General features: G+C 31.8%; 1 protein-coding gene across 1 annotated transcript in view; it reads left to right on the forward strand.

The window, feature by feature from the left end:
- Nucleotides 1-6,999: 6,999 nt before the first annotated feature.
- LOC114333978 (uncharacterized) overlaps nt 7,000-17,469 on the forward strand; it is a 92,944-nt gene continuing 82,474 nt past the window's right edge. Inside the window, exon 1 of the mRNA XM_050648430.1 lies at nt 7,000-7,043. The gene's annotated coding sequence lies outside the window, so the exon portion shown is untranslated. The remainder of the gene's footprint in view (nt 7,044-17,469) is intronic.

The raw sequence follows: 17,469 nt of genomic DNA on the forward strand, positions 1-17,469 counted from the left end.
GAGAACGATGCGCAATGTATAAAATATTCCTGCTAAACATTTTTATCAAAGTACTTCGGAATACCAATGAAATTAGCTTCAGAACAAGCTAATAGCGTCAAAATTAAGTAAGTTATAATAGACCAGGGCGCATCTGTAAAAATAATAGTAGGTACATTTGGACGTTGAGAGGTGACTCAAATTTTTTGCAGAAATTGCTTGAAAATAACTAAAATAATAATATTTGAGTTATCCTCCCTCTCAAAAAGGTCCGGATGTTCAATCTCAAATTAATCCCTTAATTTGTAATCTCACATTTTTTTTAACTTGCTAAACTTTTATAGTTTCACCGTGTATGATTGAAACATTGGGAAACATCGAGTAATATTTTAATAATTAGAGTCCATTCAACCTGCAAACTTAATAAAATGCCAAATAATATATTTTTCAATTGAACTTCACAAGTTTTGCAATAGCTTCCTTTAAACTGTAGTTGCAATCTTTCAACATGCAAAGTCCGTAGTTCGGTTGTCAAGCAAATTATTGATGAATTGTATATTTTGACGAGATTATAAATTAACCAAAGGGATTATTTTGGGTTGCAGTCTAATTGAAATAGTTACCTCGTTAACAAGTGCGTAAGTCGTTGTTAGAAGTTACGCCGAGTGTAATTATTATCAGTAGCTGTCATTAAAGGCAGTCTATCATAGAAAGTTACCTGAACATCATCTATAGTGTAATTACGTAGCTGTCAATAAAACCATATTTTTTCTCCACACTCAAACATTTATTTACCATCGTCGATCGAGAAGAAGCGGACAAAGGGGCACTACAAAACAATTCGGTCCTGAGATCTACGTCGAATTGTCCATTGGTCCTTCGAGCCGGATCTGAACCAGCGACCTATGGATCAATGGACAATTCGACGTAGATCTCAGGATCGAATTGTTTTGTAATGCCCCTTTGTCCGCTTCTTCTCGATCGACGATAGTAAATAAATGTTTGAGTGTGGAGAAAAAATATGGTTTTATTGACAGCTACGTAATTACACTATAGATGATGTTCAGGTAACTTTCTATGATAGACTGCCTTTAATGACAGCTACTGATAATAATTACACTCGGCGTAACTTCTAACAACGACTTACGCACTTGTTAACGAGGTAACTATTTCAATTAGACTGCAACCCAAAATAATCCCTTTGGTTAATTTATAATCTCGTCAAAATATACAATTCATCAATAAGTTGCTTGACAACCGAACTACGGACTTTGCATGTTGAAAGATTGCAACTACAGTTTAAAGGAAGCTATTGCAAAACTTGTGAAGTTCAATTGAAAAATATATTATTTGGCATTTTATTAAGTTTGCAGGTTGAATGGACTCTGATTATTAAAATATTACTCGATGTTTCCCAATGTTTCAATCATACACGGTGAAACTATAAAAGTTTAGCAAGTTAAGAAAAAATGTGAGATTACAAATTAAGGGATTAATTTGAGATTGAACACCGGAACATTGTTTAAATAATCAAGATATCAAAAAATGAAGTAAAACTTCGATTTTTTTCTTCGTTTTTTGATTATAACTTTAAAAGTATTCATTTCCGAGAAAAGTTGTACTAACATAAAAGTTGCCTAACTAAATTTCCTACAATATAAAATTGGTTAAAAATTTAAAAAATAGTCACCCTTGTTGCAAAATAGCAATAATTGGGAGAAAACCATACAAAAGCAAGTATTCGCATTTTACGTTTTTCAACCATTTATGCTAGACTTAGGACCTTCCTATTTCACCTAGAAAAACATTGTGATACGTTAAAACAATACTGTAAATTTTATTACGATCGGTTTAATAGATTTTGCAAAATAAATTTTGTAATCCAGCTTTCGCAAAAAAAAATTCATTTTTTTTAATGTTACAGGACTAAAACTAAAACAGATAGCAAGTTGAAATTTTTTTGCGCATAGAAGTGTACTGTACCTTTCATTTGCAATTTTCAAAATTAAATCGATGGACTACCAAGGCGTCAGGAATTTTTTTAAATAAACATTAATTTTTGGTGCTACGCGCAGGACAGCGGATAGTTTGCTCGGATTGGGCATTCCAATGACCTTTGATAATGATTGACACACTTTAATTTTTAAATCCACGAGGAAAAATTGTTCCTGTAGTTGGCTGTATACCATTACAAAAACATAAAATCCTTTATAAAAGGTATATTTGTTAAAATCCCTATACAGGGCTACATCAAAGACAGAACTAGTTTTCGATCGGTTGACCGATCATCATCAGTGCAATCCTAAAATGTGTACAACCAGATAAAATGATGCAAAGTATTTAAAATATTGACTAAGGTTATAAAAAGTTATAGGTTATACTCACTTAGAATCTACATGCAAGCCACCAAAGTAAAAATAACAGGGTAAAAACCCTTTACAATTGATCCGTCATCAGAACATATGACTTTAATTTTTATTACATTTCGATATAAATAAATAAATTTGTTTATTGCAAAATAAAGACACATACTCTATCCTTTGAAATAACTCTCTTTGTTCATATATTTTAACTTAGAGAATAAAAGTTTATTATTTTTAAACAAATGCAATTGTTTAAACAATATTTCACAAAAAATAATAAAATTAGTTTGATTTTTGTGGAATTAAAATATTAAAATACAACAAAATATAGAGTAAGAAAATAATATATTAGATAAAGATTGGAAGAAATTTTGGTGGAAATCAACTTGTGTGAATCGAACACCGCTGTCCTGCGAGTAGCACCAAAAATTAAGGTTTATTTAAAAAATTTCCTGACGCCGTGGTAATTAATCGATTTTAATTTTGAAAATTGCAAATGAAAGGTACAGTACATTTATATAAGTAAAAAAACTCAACTTGCTCTCTGCTTTATTTCCAGTCCTGCAATATTAAAAAAAATGAATTTTATTTTGCGAAAGCTGGATTGCAAAATTTATTTTGCAAAATCCATTCAACCGATCTTAATGAAATTTACAGTGTTGTTTTAATATATCATAAAGTTGTTTTGGGTAAAATATGAAGGTCTTCAGTGTAGCACAAATGGTTGAAAAACGTAAAATTCAAATACTTGTTTTTATATGGTTTTTTTCGCAATTATTGCTATTTTGCAACAAGGGTGACTATTTTTTAAATTTTCAACTAATTCTATATTATAGGAAATTTAACTATGCAACTTTTATGTCAGTACAACTTTTCTCAGAAATGAATAGTTTTAAAGTTATAATCAAAAAACCAATAAAGTAAATCGAATTTTTCCTTCATACTTTGACATTTTGATTATTTAAACAATGTTCCGGACCATTTTGAGTGGGAGGATAACTCAAATATTATTAATTGAGTTATTTTCAAGCACTTTCTGCAAAAAAATTTGAGTCACCTCTCAAAGTCCATCTCAAAACAGATGTGCCCTGGACTATAACGAAAATAAAAAAACTGTTTCGAATTTTTTAGGAAAAAGTGAAAAATAAAACATACGCCATTTCCACAAAAATTAAAATTTATAGTAATCCTTACAAGAACTTCTTTATATTAGCATCAGTAATGTTTTCGATAATTTTGACCGGTTTAAAATGCATATTTTTTAAAAAAAGATATAATTTAAAAAATCATTTTCAGTGTTTTATTGTTAGATAAAATCGAGTAGCTAATGGTCGAAATAAATTAGTAAATATTATCTAAATATTAGTTTATTGCAAGTATTATAATATTTATTTTTTTATTGAAAAATCAACGTATTCTCTCGAAAATAACTCGAAAAATATTGACTTTAGTTGCTTAGAATGTTGCTTAGAATTAGTAAGTTTATCCAATTCTGGACTTATTTTAAATGTACGTTTTTTCATCCCACAAAAGGGGCGAAGCTCACCTCCAGAGCAAAAGCACACATCGGCACAATATTACTTTGTTTCTTTGATATGCCAAATTTCCTGTCAATCCAAGTGGTTCTTCAAACTTGGCAGCAAAAACCATGAGTAAATGGACTACTAAATGGGTATATTCACAAGTCAGATACAGTCGAACCCGCTTATTGGAAAAGCCTTCGTGCCAAGCAAAAATATTCCTATAAGCGGGATATTCTAACAACCGATCAGCTGGTAGAAACGTTTCGGGACCTTAAAATTTCATACCTTTAACCGGGATATTCCTATAACCGGTATTCTAATAAGCGGATTCGACTATACAGGGTGTCCCGAAAAGATTGGTCATAAATTATACCACACATTATGGGGTCAAAAATAGTTCGATTGAATATAACTTACCTTAGTACAAATGTGCTCATAAATAAAGTTACAGCCCTTTGAAGTTACAAAATGGAAATCGATTTTTTCAATATATCGAAAACTATTAGAGATTTTTTGTTAAAAATGGGCATGTATCATTGTTACGGCAGGAAAATCTTAAAATAAAATTATAGTGAAATTTGTCCACCCCATAAAAATTTTATGGGAGTTTTGTTCCCTTAAACCCCCCAAAACTTTTGTGTACCACCATTAGTTAAACACACTGTTTTTAAAACATTTTTGCCTCTTAGGACTTTTTCGACAAGCCAGTGTTTATCGAGATATTTTGAATATTTATCGAATCCACCACATATTTGTATATGGTTAAGTCGATTATAGAGGCCTGTTAATAATCTGAAAATGTATTTATAATTTACATTTTTAGGTATATTTTGAAAAAGGAGCCACATCTCGATAAAAGGTGACTTATCAAAAAAAGACTAAGAGGCAAAAAAGTTTTAAAAACGTTGTGTTTAACTAATGGTACCACAATAATGAATTAATTGGAACGTACACAAAAGTTTGGGATGGGGGGGGGGGGGGGGTTTAACGGATCAAAACCCCCATAAAATTTTTATGGGGTGGACTCTCGCTATAATTTTGTTTTAAGATGATCCTACCATAAGAATGATTCATGTTTATTTTCAATAAAAAATCTCTAATAGTTTTCGATATATTGAAAAGAATCCATTCTTATTTTGTAACTTCAAAGGGCTATAACATTTTTTATGGGCACATTTCTACTAAGGTAAGTTATGTTCAATCGAACTATTTTTGACTCCAGAATATGTGGTATAATTTCTGACCAATCTTTTCGGGACACCCTGTATATTATGTACTTCTATTATAACGAGCGATCCAAAATTATTGGGATCAAAGCTAGCCGTGCAAAAAATTACGTATGTCCTCTTTTAATCTGAATTTATATCATTAGTTTATCAATTAATTTTGATTAACATTGTAAAACATAAAAAATCAGTCAAAACCTTTAACACAGAACTTTAATCAAAAATAAAAAGAATTAACAAAATTATAAGTAACAATAATAAATAAAATCAAACAACTAACATCTCTACATAAACTAACTTTTCTTGAAGTTGACGTACACTGCAAAGTTGACGTAAACTGGTAAATATATCTGAATTAAGAATAGACATGCACTGTATAGCTATCTCTGTCGTTCAGAGCCACCTATGGTGACAATAATTTTGGATCACACGTTATTATGTACATTTTAAAGTAGGTGATTTTAAAATTATGCCAATTGCGTTACAGCATTGCTGGGAGGAAAATTTTACAGTCATTGCATGTGGTTATGCATCTTTTTAAAGACAAATCATATGGTATTATTTTCCTAACCAATATTTTTAAATTAGGATTGATTTCATCTGATCGAATAAAATATCTTCCAATAAAGTCATCTCAAGAACGCACCTCGTAAATATTGGCAATATAATTTTAAAGTTGTTAACTACTTTAAGATGTATATTATGTCTTAATTGTCAATAGGCATGAGTCAGATAAAATTGAAATATTAGAAAAAATTTTTACCAAGCATCAAAACAAAATTTAATTTATTAATGCTGTATCACTTGATAACGATTTACGAAGTGGAAGTCGAAACTTCAAATAAATTTAATTTCAGACACAGAGGGATGGGATTTTTCCACAGATGGAAGTGAAAAAAAGTCTTACATATATTAGAACAAAAAATATTCATCAAAAAAATTTTTAGACCCCATCCATAATCCCCAAAAAAGGTTTTTGGGTTTCATGACGATATCTTCATTTCTAATCATCTTAGAAACTTCCTTTTCTTTTAATTTTTAGAATTTTTAATTGCCTACAGCACAGTATTTTTTTTCCTTAAAGTATCCTTAAACTTTGTTTAAAAAATTTAGGCCGAACAAAATGCCGAATAAAAAAATATTATTTATTGGGTGTCAAATTATCTCCACGATTTTTTTTCCCAGATTTTTATCGGGTAGGCATTATGGTCAAATTATCGAAACATCTTTTCTCGGTATTTTTTGTCTCCGTTTTGACTCCTAATTCAATTGTAAAATCATTCTCTGCCTTATTTTTCTTTAAGTACATCCTAAAAAAAAATAAAAATCAAAAAATTTTAGACCCATAGACTTAACGGAACTCAAAAAAATTCGTAACGTATTGTTTCGTGTTTTGTGACAATATCGCCGGTTCTAATCAACGTTGAAACTTATTTTTTCTTTGAATTTGTTGATTTTTGTATCACCCTGTAGAAATACAGGGTGTTTCTAAATAAGTGTGTACAACTTTATTGGATAATTTTACATAAAAAGTAATTACAGTTTGCTTAATAAACGTATGTCAGTAAATGCTTCGTTTCCGGGATATGGGGTGTAGAAATTTTTCTTATAAACTGACGATTTATTTATTGCTCTAATACCGGTTGATAAATCTAAATCAAATTTGGTAGGCGAGTCTCGTTCGAACGTTCGGACAGTAAAGTCGTTATCGTAGATAACCATTAGTTTATAATTGCTTTTTAATTTCACAAGTTTTTGTTAGTGAAGTGCAAAACAACACATCTATTAATTATTGGGTGATGATAGATTTTGTTATCATTGGATGATAACAAATTTAGTGAGTACCTATTTAATTTACCTACTTCATAATATTTTTTGCACGATTTATCATTTTTGACTCTTTACTGTGACAGATTTTACGTCAGTAGGTGACATTTACTAGCAACTCGACGGTAAGTAATCCAACTCGACGGTAAGTACTCCAACTCGACGGTAAGTAATTCACTTACCGTCGAGTTAAAAAATCTCTTAATTTTAATTTTTTTTGAAAGAATAAAGAAAACTAACGAATTATTTATTAATATTGACACTTATTGTACAATTTGTTAATTTTTCTCTTCAAATACGCAATCAAAGTTGAAAACTTGGAAATATCAATGCCATCATAAAGAAAAACGGTAGATTTAATCATTGAATATTCTGCCCAGAGGCTTCCAGGAGCTTTCAACTGCATATGTCTTTGAACGAAATATGCCAATAGAGTCTTTTCTTCGATTCTTAAATTCTTGCCTTCGCACCATTTTTTAAAACTTTGCTAGGTATTTTGATAACGGATTTTGGATTTTTCGGGAATAATTGCGGAACACCCTTCTTACCAAGCCCGTTCAATTTCTTCAAATGTACTTTCGCTCATATTTTAATTTATAATAATCAAAATTGTACTTAAAATTATTGACAACTAAATAAAAACTCAATTCTCCATTGTTGTTATGCACCCTAGTTACTACCTAAAAACCAAAGTATATATCTCGATAAAATGAATGAAACTAGTCAATATGACGAAAATGTTTAATTTTATAATTTATAATGGTACCAATCGTGCAAAAAACGTTATAAGCATGTCGAACGTTAAGGGTAACCGATCTCAGACAATAATTGGAGCCGTCGCTCCGCTCCTCCTCCAAACAATTGTCTTCGATCGGTATAAAACCCTTACCGTTCTCCATACTTAATATACTATAACATGTCACAGAACGTCAATAACCCTACTAAATCGTATTCAGCGGCGTTAGCCCAGAACTCGAATCTACTACCAAACAGAGATCAAGCCGTAGTTTTTACATCAATAGATGGTTTTAAAATATAAGACTACCTCCTACAGATTGAACCAATAGTGAACCCACATAATATAATAATATTGTTCACGCATCTCTAACAATCGAGTATGCATATACTTGAGAGACAAAAAACATTGTCGACGATTTTCTAAAAAATTATGGAAGTATCACAATTAATAACACTCGTATAGTTGCTCGAAGATTAATTACCCCATCAGATAGATTGCTAATATCTAATGCAAGCCCCACAATTTCCAATGAAGAAATCACAGGATGTTTACAAAATCTAGGCTTAACATTATTATCGCCAATGATACAACTGAAAATTGGAGCTACTCACCCAGCTTACAGCCATATACTTAGTTTTAGAAGTCAAATTTACATCTCGCCTCCAGAAAATGCATCTTTACCGGAATACATGGATATAGAACAAGATGGAATAATAAATAGGTTATATCTAACACTAGACGGCCACAACAGTTTCAAATGCAAGCAGGCAGGACACAATGCTTTACAATGTACTGCCTCATTTCCACCACCTATGAGTATAATACCTACAGGAAGCAATAATCAATCAGACAACATAACTCAGGCCCAGAATTCAGCACTTTCTATTTCTGACACCACTACCGCTTCTTCTTCCAATAATACACAACCCATCAAAGACCACAGTTCACTAATAAAACAAAACGTACCCCTAGATATGTCTAAGCTATCTACGCCACAAAATCCAGAACTATCAAACTCACCCCTCTCTCAAACTTTCAATACCCCTATGAATCTTGAGATAAACAAAAATCTTTTGGTGGACAATACAACGTCCGATCATCCCTCAACACAAAATAACTCACAAAAACGTACCGCTTCTGCTGTTTCTTCTCCTACTTCTGAGGATGTCCAATTCGCAACTCCAACTATAACACAAAATAAGAAAAAGATCAAAACAGAAAAAAAACCTGAACAAAACATAAGTTTTCAGACAATAGTAAAACATATATAGATAATCACTCGCCTCCTTTTTGCCTCAACAGTCAGCAAGTTGAAAGTCTACTAGAAAATTGCTACGGCTGCTCTGATGTAGTAACGGTGGCGAAGGATTGTAACTCTGACATCGTAGCTATTATCACTATGTTGGATAAAATTCACCCACATTTAGAAGACAGAACAACAAAATATCGCTGCACTAAATTGAAGAAAAAAATTAGCTCTACAAATTAATTTACAAATTAAATTAACGAATTTGGATTCTGAAAGTGATTCATCCACTTTTTAATTTTTGTGCTCATTAATAAAATATAATCATTTAAGTATAACAAAATTTTACAGTGGAATTTAAATAGCTTTAAAACTCGTTTACCTATGTTACAGTTGTTAATCAATCAATATACACCACAAATTATTTGTCTTCAAGAAACTAATTTTAAAGATTCCACCTGCATGAATCTAAAATCTTTTAATTCATATTTTAAAAATAGGGATAATGCTGGACACGCTTCAGGTGGCGTTGCCATTTTTGTAAAAGAACAAAATAATATCCATAGAAATTCCTCTAAGCACAAATCTGGAAGCTGTAGCTGTACAAATTGGTACAACACAAAAAGTTAACATATGTAATATATATGTATATATATATATATATATATATATATATATATATATATATATATATATATATATATATATATATATGTACCTTCAAATTATAATCTAGAAGAACAACATCTTGTAAACCTAATAAATCAGGTACTTAATCCAAAATTTATACTGGGAGATCTAAATGGACATAACACTAACTGGTGTTCCTTTAAAACTACATCTAGCGGAAAAAAGATTGAAAATATAGTGAACACGTTAAATCTTGCAATACTAAACGATGGTAGTAGCACCCACTTAAACTTATCAACAGGGACATTTTCTTCTATAGATATCTCACTTTGTACGCCCACTCTTCAAATAAATCACAATTGGTACGTAGAAAAAGACTTATAATGGGAGTGATCACTACCCGATTTTAATAGAAAAACACTTGATTAAATCTAAGCTGACTGGGGCCTTTTTCAAGAAATTATCCGTAGTGAATTTTCAATGATTTGTTTAGATAATACAATAGACGAAATAATTCTACAATTCAATAAAATCATAACCGAAGCAGCTATAAAAGCAATAGGAAAAATAAAGTTCATTGAAAGGGATAAAGTTACTCCCTGGTGGAATGAAGAATGTAAAGAAGCTATTAAACTAAGTAAAAAAGCTCTTCAAAAGTACAAAAGACACAAAAATCTAGAAAATTTAATCGAACTTAAAAGGAGTAGGGCTAGAGCCAAACTGGTTACCACAAGATCTAAAAGAAAATCCTGGATAAAATATGTAGAAACGATAAATAATTACACACCTGTATCAAAAGTTTGGAGGAAATAAAGAAGATAAGAGGCTCGAATTCATATCAAGGAATAGATTCATTAGAATTAGACAATAAATCATCTATAGCAGACCATGCAGAGATCGTAGAAAAAATAGCGGAAACGTTCCAGTTAACATCCTCAAATTCTATTTATGATAACGATTTCCTAACATATAAAGAAAAAAAGAAAGTATTCCTATCAACATAGTAAACAATAATGAACCTATAAATGTACTTATCACAATCAGAGAAATAAGAGAGATGTTAGATTCTTTAAAGGACACATCTCCAGGTCCGTATGACATTCCAGCTTCTTTTCTGAAACACTTACCTGAAGAAGCTTTAGAAATTTTACTAAATATACAATCGTATATGGACTAAACATGAATTTCCCAGATTATGGAATTCCTCTATAACTATTCCCATCTTAAAACCTAATAAACCACGAAATAAAGCAGATTCTTATCGTCATGTCTCTCTAACTTGTGTCATGTGTAAGCTTTTAGAAAAAATTATAAATAAACGTTTATTGTGGTGTCTGGAAGAAAACAACCATCAGATTAATGAACAATCTGGATTTCGTCCTTTAAAATCGGCCACCGACAACTTAGTAGATCTAGAAACGCATATTAATAACGCCTTCTGTAACAACCAGAAATGTATTGCAATTTATTTTGATTTGCATAAAGCATTTGATATGGCCTGGAATCACAAAATAATATCATCACTGAAATCATGAGGTTATCAGTAGTAATTGCACAAGAGCTCTGAAATTATTGAATTTTTCCCGAGTGACACTTTGGCAGTTTTAATTTCAAGAGCCGAAGGCGAGTGAAATTATGTCAAAGTGTCACGAGAGCAAAAATTCTATAATAATTTCAGAGGTCGAGTGCAATTTGTTGCGATTATTTCATGAATAAAACTGTTCAAAACCAAAATTTTATTGTAATTTATTTATGTAAGTACCATTAAACTCACAGTTTTTATAAATATTTGACGATTGAAAGTCATCACTTTTATAATTTTTAAAACATTAATTGTCATTAATGTCACTGACTGTATTTTTTCGTAGCAACGAAGGGCATCTGACGTAATATACTTAACGACGGGAGATTATCAAAAATTATCGATTTAATTCAGACTTCTGTAGCTTTCTATTGGTCAGAATCTTCTATGAATGAAATAATCAAGGAAATATACTCGCTTTTGTTAAAAATTTTCTCCTAAACAGAAATTTCAAGCTAAAAGTAAACGATTTTCTATCTAAAGTGGAATATCAAAAAAATGGCACACTTCAGGGATCAGTGATCAGTCCGACGCTTTTTCTTGTAGCTATTAATGATATAATCAAATCAATGAATAAACCCATTCAAGCCAGATTATATGCTGATAATCTCATAATATTCTTAAAGGGAAACAATATACAGAGTATGGCCAAATTACTACAAGATCAACTCGATAAATTCAGTGGCGTAGCGAGACTCCTGGGAAAAAAGGAGGGTCATTCTCTAGTTTATGTACTTCTCGAATTTTGAAAAACTAAATATACGTACGTGTTCAGAATGTTCTTTTAAACAAAATATCTATTACTATTTTCCCGGTATTACTTAATAAATTTTCTGGGATTTTTCCATTGCCCTTCAAGGATCCCATCAACTTCGTCGCAAATACGTAATTAAGTACGCAATTAGTGTGACTGTTTGCCTGCTCAGAACGTAAAAACATGGCAAAAAACGGCAAAAATCTTATTTTTAATCGTCGATTGTGTCGTAAAAAAGCTTTACCGGCGAAATTGTAGGCGACAACAATTTGCAACCGTTGGGGTATTCAACCTGGGTTTTCTCAGAAAAGACAGATCAAGTCAAAAAAACATTTTGATGAACTGTGTGAGGACGAGAGGTTGCAGGAACCGGAATCATGTTTTAAAGTAACAGTGTTTCTCCCTATGATTGACATATTGTTCAGCCAAATACAAGCACGTTTTCTAGGAATGAAATCTGTTTTAGATACTTATAAAGTAACTTTTCCTGAATTCCTGTCAAAAGCAAGTGAAAGTGAAATTCATAACAGTGCTGTTGAATTTGTGAAAAGGTTTCCTAATAACATCTCTCTTTCATTCCCATCACAAATTTGCTCCGTAAAAGAAACTTTCAAAACAGAGCTTAAAACCATGTCCACTGTCAAAGAGCTTGCAGATTTATTGCTCATTGACCATAGCTCTTTGTCTTCAACTTATCCTGATGTGTGTATAGCGTGCGTCATGTACTTGACAGTCCCGGTCACCGTCGCTAAAGCGGAGCGCTCATTCTCAAAGTTGAAGATAATTAAGAACTATTTGAGAAGTACTATGGGCCAGGAAAGACTCGCAAATGTGGCGATACTTTCAATTGAAAATTATCGTGCCAAACAAATTGACATTGATAGTGTTACAGATGATTTTGCTTCAGCAAAAGTTAGAAAGAAAGACTTTTTTAAATAAATACAACCTGACATCTCAACATTGTACATATTCAACAAATTATTAAATGATATGATATTTTAAACTGGTGTTTTAGTTTTAATCTATATTTCCTAAAGATTTAATAAAAAATATAAAAAAAATATTACACCTAAAAAAATATATTTAACTGAATATGCAGAGTTCAGGTTAAGTTTATACAGGGTGTCCCGAAAAGATTGGTCATAAATGATACCACAGATTCTGTGATCAAAAATAGATTGATTGAACCTCACTTACATATACAATAGTGCACACAAAAAAGTTACAGCCCTTTGAAGTTACAAAATGAAAATCGATTTTTTTTCGTATATCGAAAACCCTCAGAGATTTTTTATTGAAAATGGACATGTTGCATTTTTATGGCAGCAATATCTTAAAAAAAAATTAAAGTGAAATTTGTGCACCCCATAAAAATTTTATGGGGTTTTGTTCTCTTTGACCCCCCCAAACTTTTCTGTACGTTCCAATTGAATTATTATTGTGGCACCATTAGTTAAACACAATGTTTCTAAAACTTTTTTGCCTCTTAGTACTTTTTCGATAAGTCAGTGTTTATCGAGATATTTTGAATATTTGTCGAATCCACCACATATTTGTATATGGTTAAGTACGGCTATAGAGACCTGTTAATAATCTGAAAATTTATTTATAATTTACATTTTTAGGTATATTTTGAAAAAGAAGCTACATCTCGATAAAAGGTGACTTATAAAAAGAAGACTAAGAGGCAAAAGTCTTAAAAACACTGTGTTTAACTAATTTTACCACAATAATAGTTTAATTGGAACGTACACAAACATTTGGGGGGTTTAAAGGAACAAAACCCCCATACATTTTTTACGTAAATATATTGAAAAAGAAGCCGCATCTCGATAAAAACGGGCTTATCTAAAAAATACTAAGAGGCAAAAAAGTTTTAAAAACGTTGTGTTTAATTAATGGTACCACAAAAATGAATCAATTGGAACGTACACAAAAGTTTGGGGGGGTTTAAGGGAACAAAATCGCCATAAATTTTTTATGGGGTGGACAAATTTCACTATAATTTTGTTTTAAGATGTTCTTGCCATAAGAATGATACATGTCCATTTTCAATAAAAAAATTTCTAATAGTTTTCGACATATTGAAAACAATCGAATTTCATGTTGTACCTTCAAAGGGCTGTAACTTTTTTTATGAGCACATTTGTACTAAGGTAAGTTAGGTTCAATCGAACTATTTTTGACCCTAGAATGTGTGGTACCATGACCAATCTTTTCGGGACACAGGGCCGGCGATAACGGGCCTGCAAGGGATGCACTGCAGGCGGGCGCCCCTGTTCAGGGGGCGCCAAACTGAGCTTTTTGTTCTGCTGGTGCTATAAAAAATATCAATTTAAAAACCGAAGGGCGCCTATGCTAGTGTTGCAGGCAGGCGCCTTATACCCTAGCACCGGCACTGTCGGGACACCTTGTATAAAAAAATCATTTTGAGGCTAAGCATGATTAGCTTATTTAAAAGTAGATTAAAGAGCTAGAACTGCAAAATAGTTAGATATTTTAAAATAAAAAAAAAATAAAATTAATTAAAAAATTTGTATTCACCCAAAATCAAGCTGAATTTTTTTTTGTAGTAGGGGCCCCGTGAGTGGACTTGCCCCAAGGCCCCCGGATTTATCGCTACGCCACTGGATAAATTTATATCTTGGTCTAAAAAGAGTGGTTTTCAATTTGCTTCATCCAAAACTCACTGTATCCTATTTTCAAAGAGACCAAAGCAGATAAAGGAGATACCTACTTTAAAATTTGGAGGTCAGAGACTCGAATATGTAGAAACAATTAAATATCTAGGTCTAATATTTCATCAAGCTTTAACCTGGAAAGAACATATTAAATATATTTCAGCAGCATGTCAAAAAAGACTCAACCTCTTGAAATGTCTTTCTGGTACAAACTGGGGAGCGGACGGTAGGACTCTACTCACATTATATAAAAATCTGATCCGTTCCAAGATTGATTATGGATGCCAAGCTTATCCTGCTTCTAACTCATCTGCTTCAAAAACAACTCTAAAAGTTTTAGATATCATACAAAACAACGCTCTTAGAATAATATGTGGTGCATTTAGAACAACTCCTATTATAAAACTTCAGGCCGAACTCGGTGAACTACCTTTAGATTTAAGAAGACAGGAATTAATACTCTCATATGTAGTGAAGCGGTACTCTTCACAATGTCACCAAACTATTTGCTCTTCAAGTACCTACTCAGCATACAAAAACTCACATTCCCTTTCAAGAAAAATGCAAACGAATCATAAATGAACTACACCTTAAAGTTCCCAAAATATATCCTAGCAAAATACCAACTCCCCCTCCTTGGCTCATATCTTCTCCTCATTTAATAATGGATCTAGCGTTAGAAAATAAGAAAGAAACCAATCGTCATATAATTATTTCTAAATATCAAACCTTAATTTCTCAATTTTCCTCATTCGAACAGTTATTCACTGATGGATCAAAGACTAAATATTGTGTAGCATCTGCTTTTTTAACACAGAATGAAATAAAGAAATATAAACTAGAGGGGACTAACACTATTTTAACAGGAGAACTCTTTGCGATATATAAAGCCCTAAGTCATATTAGGAAAAGTTCTCAAATTAACTTTCTCATAATTATGGACTCTTTAAATTCTTTAGAAATCATCTCTAAAATATATTCTCCCCACCCTGTGGCCAAACTCATAAGACAAGAATCGCACAATCTAAATCACAAAAATGTTGCTTTCCTGTGGGTTCCATCTCATATTGGAATCGCTGGAAATGAACTGGCAGATAAACATGCTCGCGAAGCCTTAAAGGACGCAACTATAGAGATCTATCCAACAACTCCAGCGTCAGATCTCAAATCATATTTCCACAGCAAAATAGTTGATATATGGAATAGCAGATGGCATGAAAACCAGAAGCAGTTATTTGAGATAAAACCAACATTTCAACGATGGTCTGATAATTCCACAAATCGATTTTCCCAAGTAATCATCTCGCGATTGCGGCTTAATCATAGCCGCCTCACGCATGGTCATCTGATGACACGAGATTCTCAACAGGAGTATTATGCTTGTGAGACCCCTCTGACAATAAAACACCTTCTAGTGGAGTGCCCGTTATACAGTGCGGAAAGAGTTCAATTCGGAATTCCGGACGATTTGAAAATACTATTCTCAAAGTGCGGTTCCAAAGTGATTCTTCAATACTTAAAAGCAATAAACTGTTTATATAAAATTTAATTGTAGTATTCTATAGTTATTATTATTGTTAACAAAACTATCATTTTCGCTAATAGCCGTACAGGTTAATGCGAGATTGTAAATAAAAAAAAATTGGTAGGCTTTAAAAAGGTTTTAAGAGGTTGATATTGCGTATTTTTATTGGCATAGAATTAAGAATATTATATTCATTATATCATCAATGGCGTGCATGCAGGTAATGGTCTGAATTAAAAAAAGAAAATAGTACGCCACTGAAATATTTCAAATTAAAATCATTTTTGAATTCTTCGTTCAATTTCTGATGAAAATTTTATCTTCCATTTTTTTCATACGATGCGCTGTTTATATTATGCAAACAATAAAACATCTTAACGCTTAAAAAGTAGTCGAAATAAGTTTATACATTCATAAATATAGTACAATTTCGAATACTTTATAAGCGTTAAGATATTTTATTTATCTACTCTAGGTCATAATAAATTACAACAAAAATTTTGACAGTTTTGTGGTTTGAAAGAAATTAGAATTTTTAAATGTCGAAGTTCTAAAAAATTGTAGAATAAAAATAAATTCCAGTGATGAAGAGTTACAGTTTTTTTATTTGTTTATCGTAGATAAAATATTGTATGAAACTGTGCGTAAAGTACTTTTTGCGAACTTACGCGATGTATAGCACTCGCTCCGTTGTCGCTCGTTCTCACTCTAAACATCGCGTGCGTCCGCAAAAAGCATACTTCACGAACTGTTTCATAAATAACTATTTTTGCATGAAAACGGCGCGTTATAATAAAAACATGTAGAGAGTTTTATCACAAATTAAATGAGAAATTCAAAAATGATTTTTATTTTGAAATATCTCAGTGCCGTACTATTTTTTTATCTAGAGCATGTTGTAAGCAATAAAAAAACCTACAAATTAAAAGAAAAAAGTAGTTTCTACGACGATTAGGACCACCCATACTTAGGTTATGTGAGAGGACAAAATACTTATTATTACGACTTATTATACAATGCAAATCAGAGAAAAGCGAAATGTGGGAAGACCAAGAATATCCTGGCAAGAACTTAAGGGAATGGTTCAAGTGCAGTAGTGCAGAACTATTTAGAGCGGCAGTCAACAGATCAACGCTTTAACCAGAATCAGGCATCAAAATAGAGTTTTATAATAACAATATAACAAACAAACAAATAAAGATTTAAAAAACAAACAAAACGGCACAAGCCACAAAAAATTACTAACAAAAAACACAAAAAACGGGACGGAGAGCGCCAAACTCTCGAGCGCCGAATTAGACCTAGTTTGGAGCGAGGATTTCGCGCACGGACAAGCAAAAAAAAAGCACACTGATATTTCAATTAAGACGATAGCAGGTAGCAGAAATACAGCA

Source organism: Diabrotica virgifera, chromosome 4 (genome assembly GCF_917563875.1).
Source record: "Diabrotica virgifera virgifera chromosome 4, PGI_DIABVI_V3a".
Lineage (NCBI taxonomy): Eukaryota > Metazoa > Arthropoda > Insecta > Coleoptera > Chrysomelidae > Diabrotica > Diabrotica virgifera.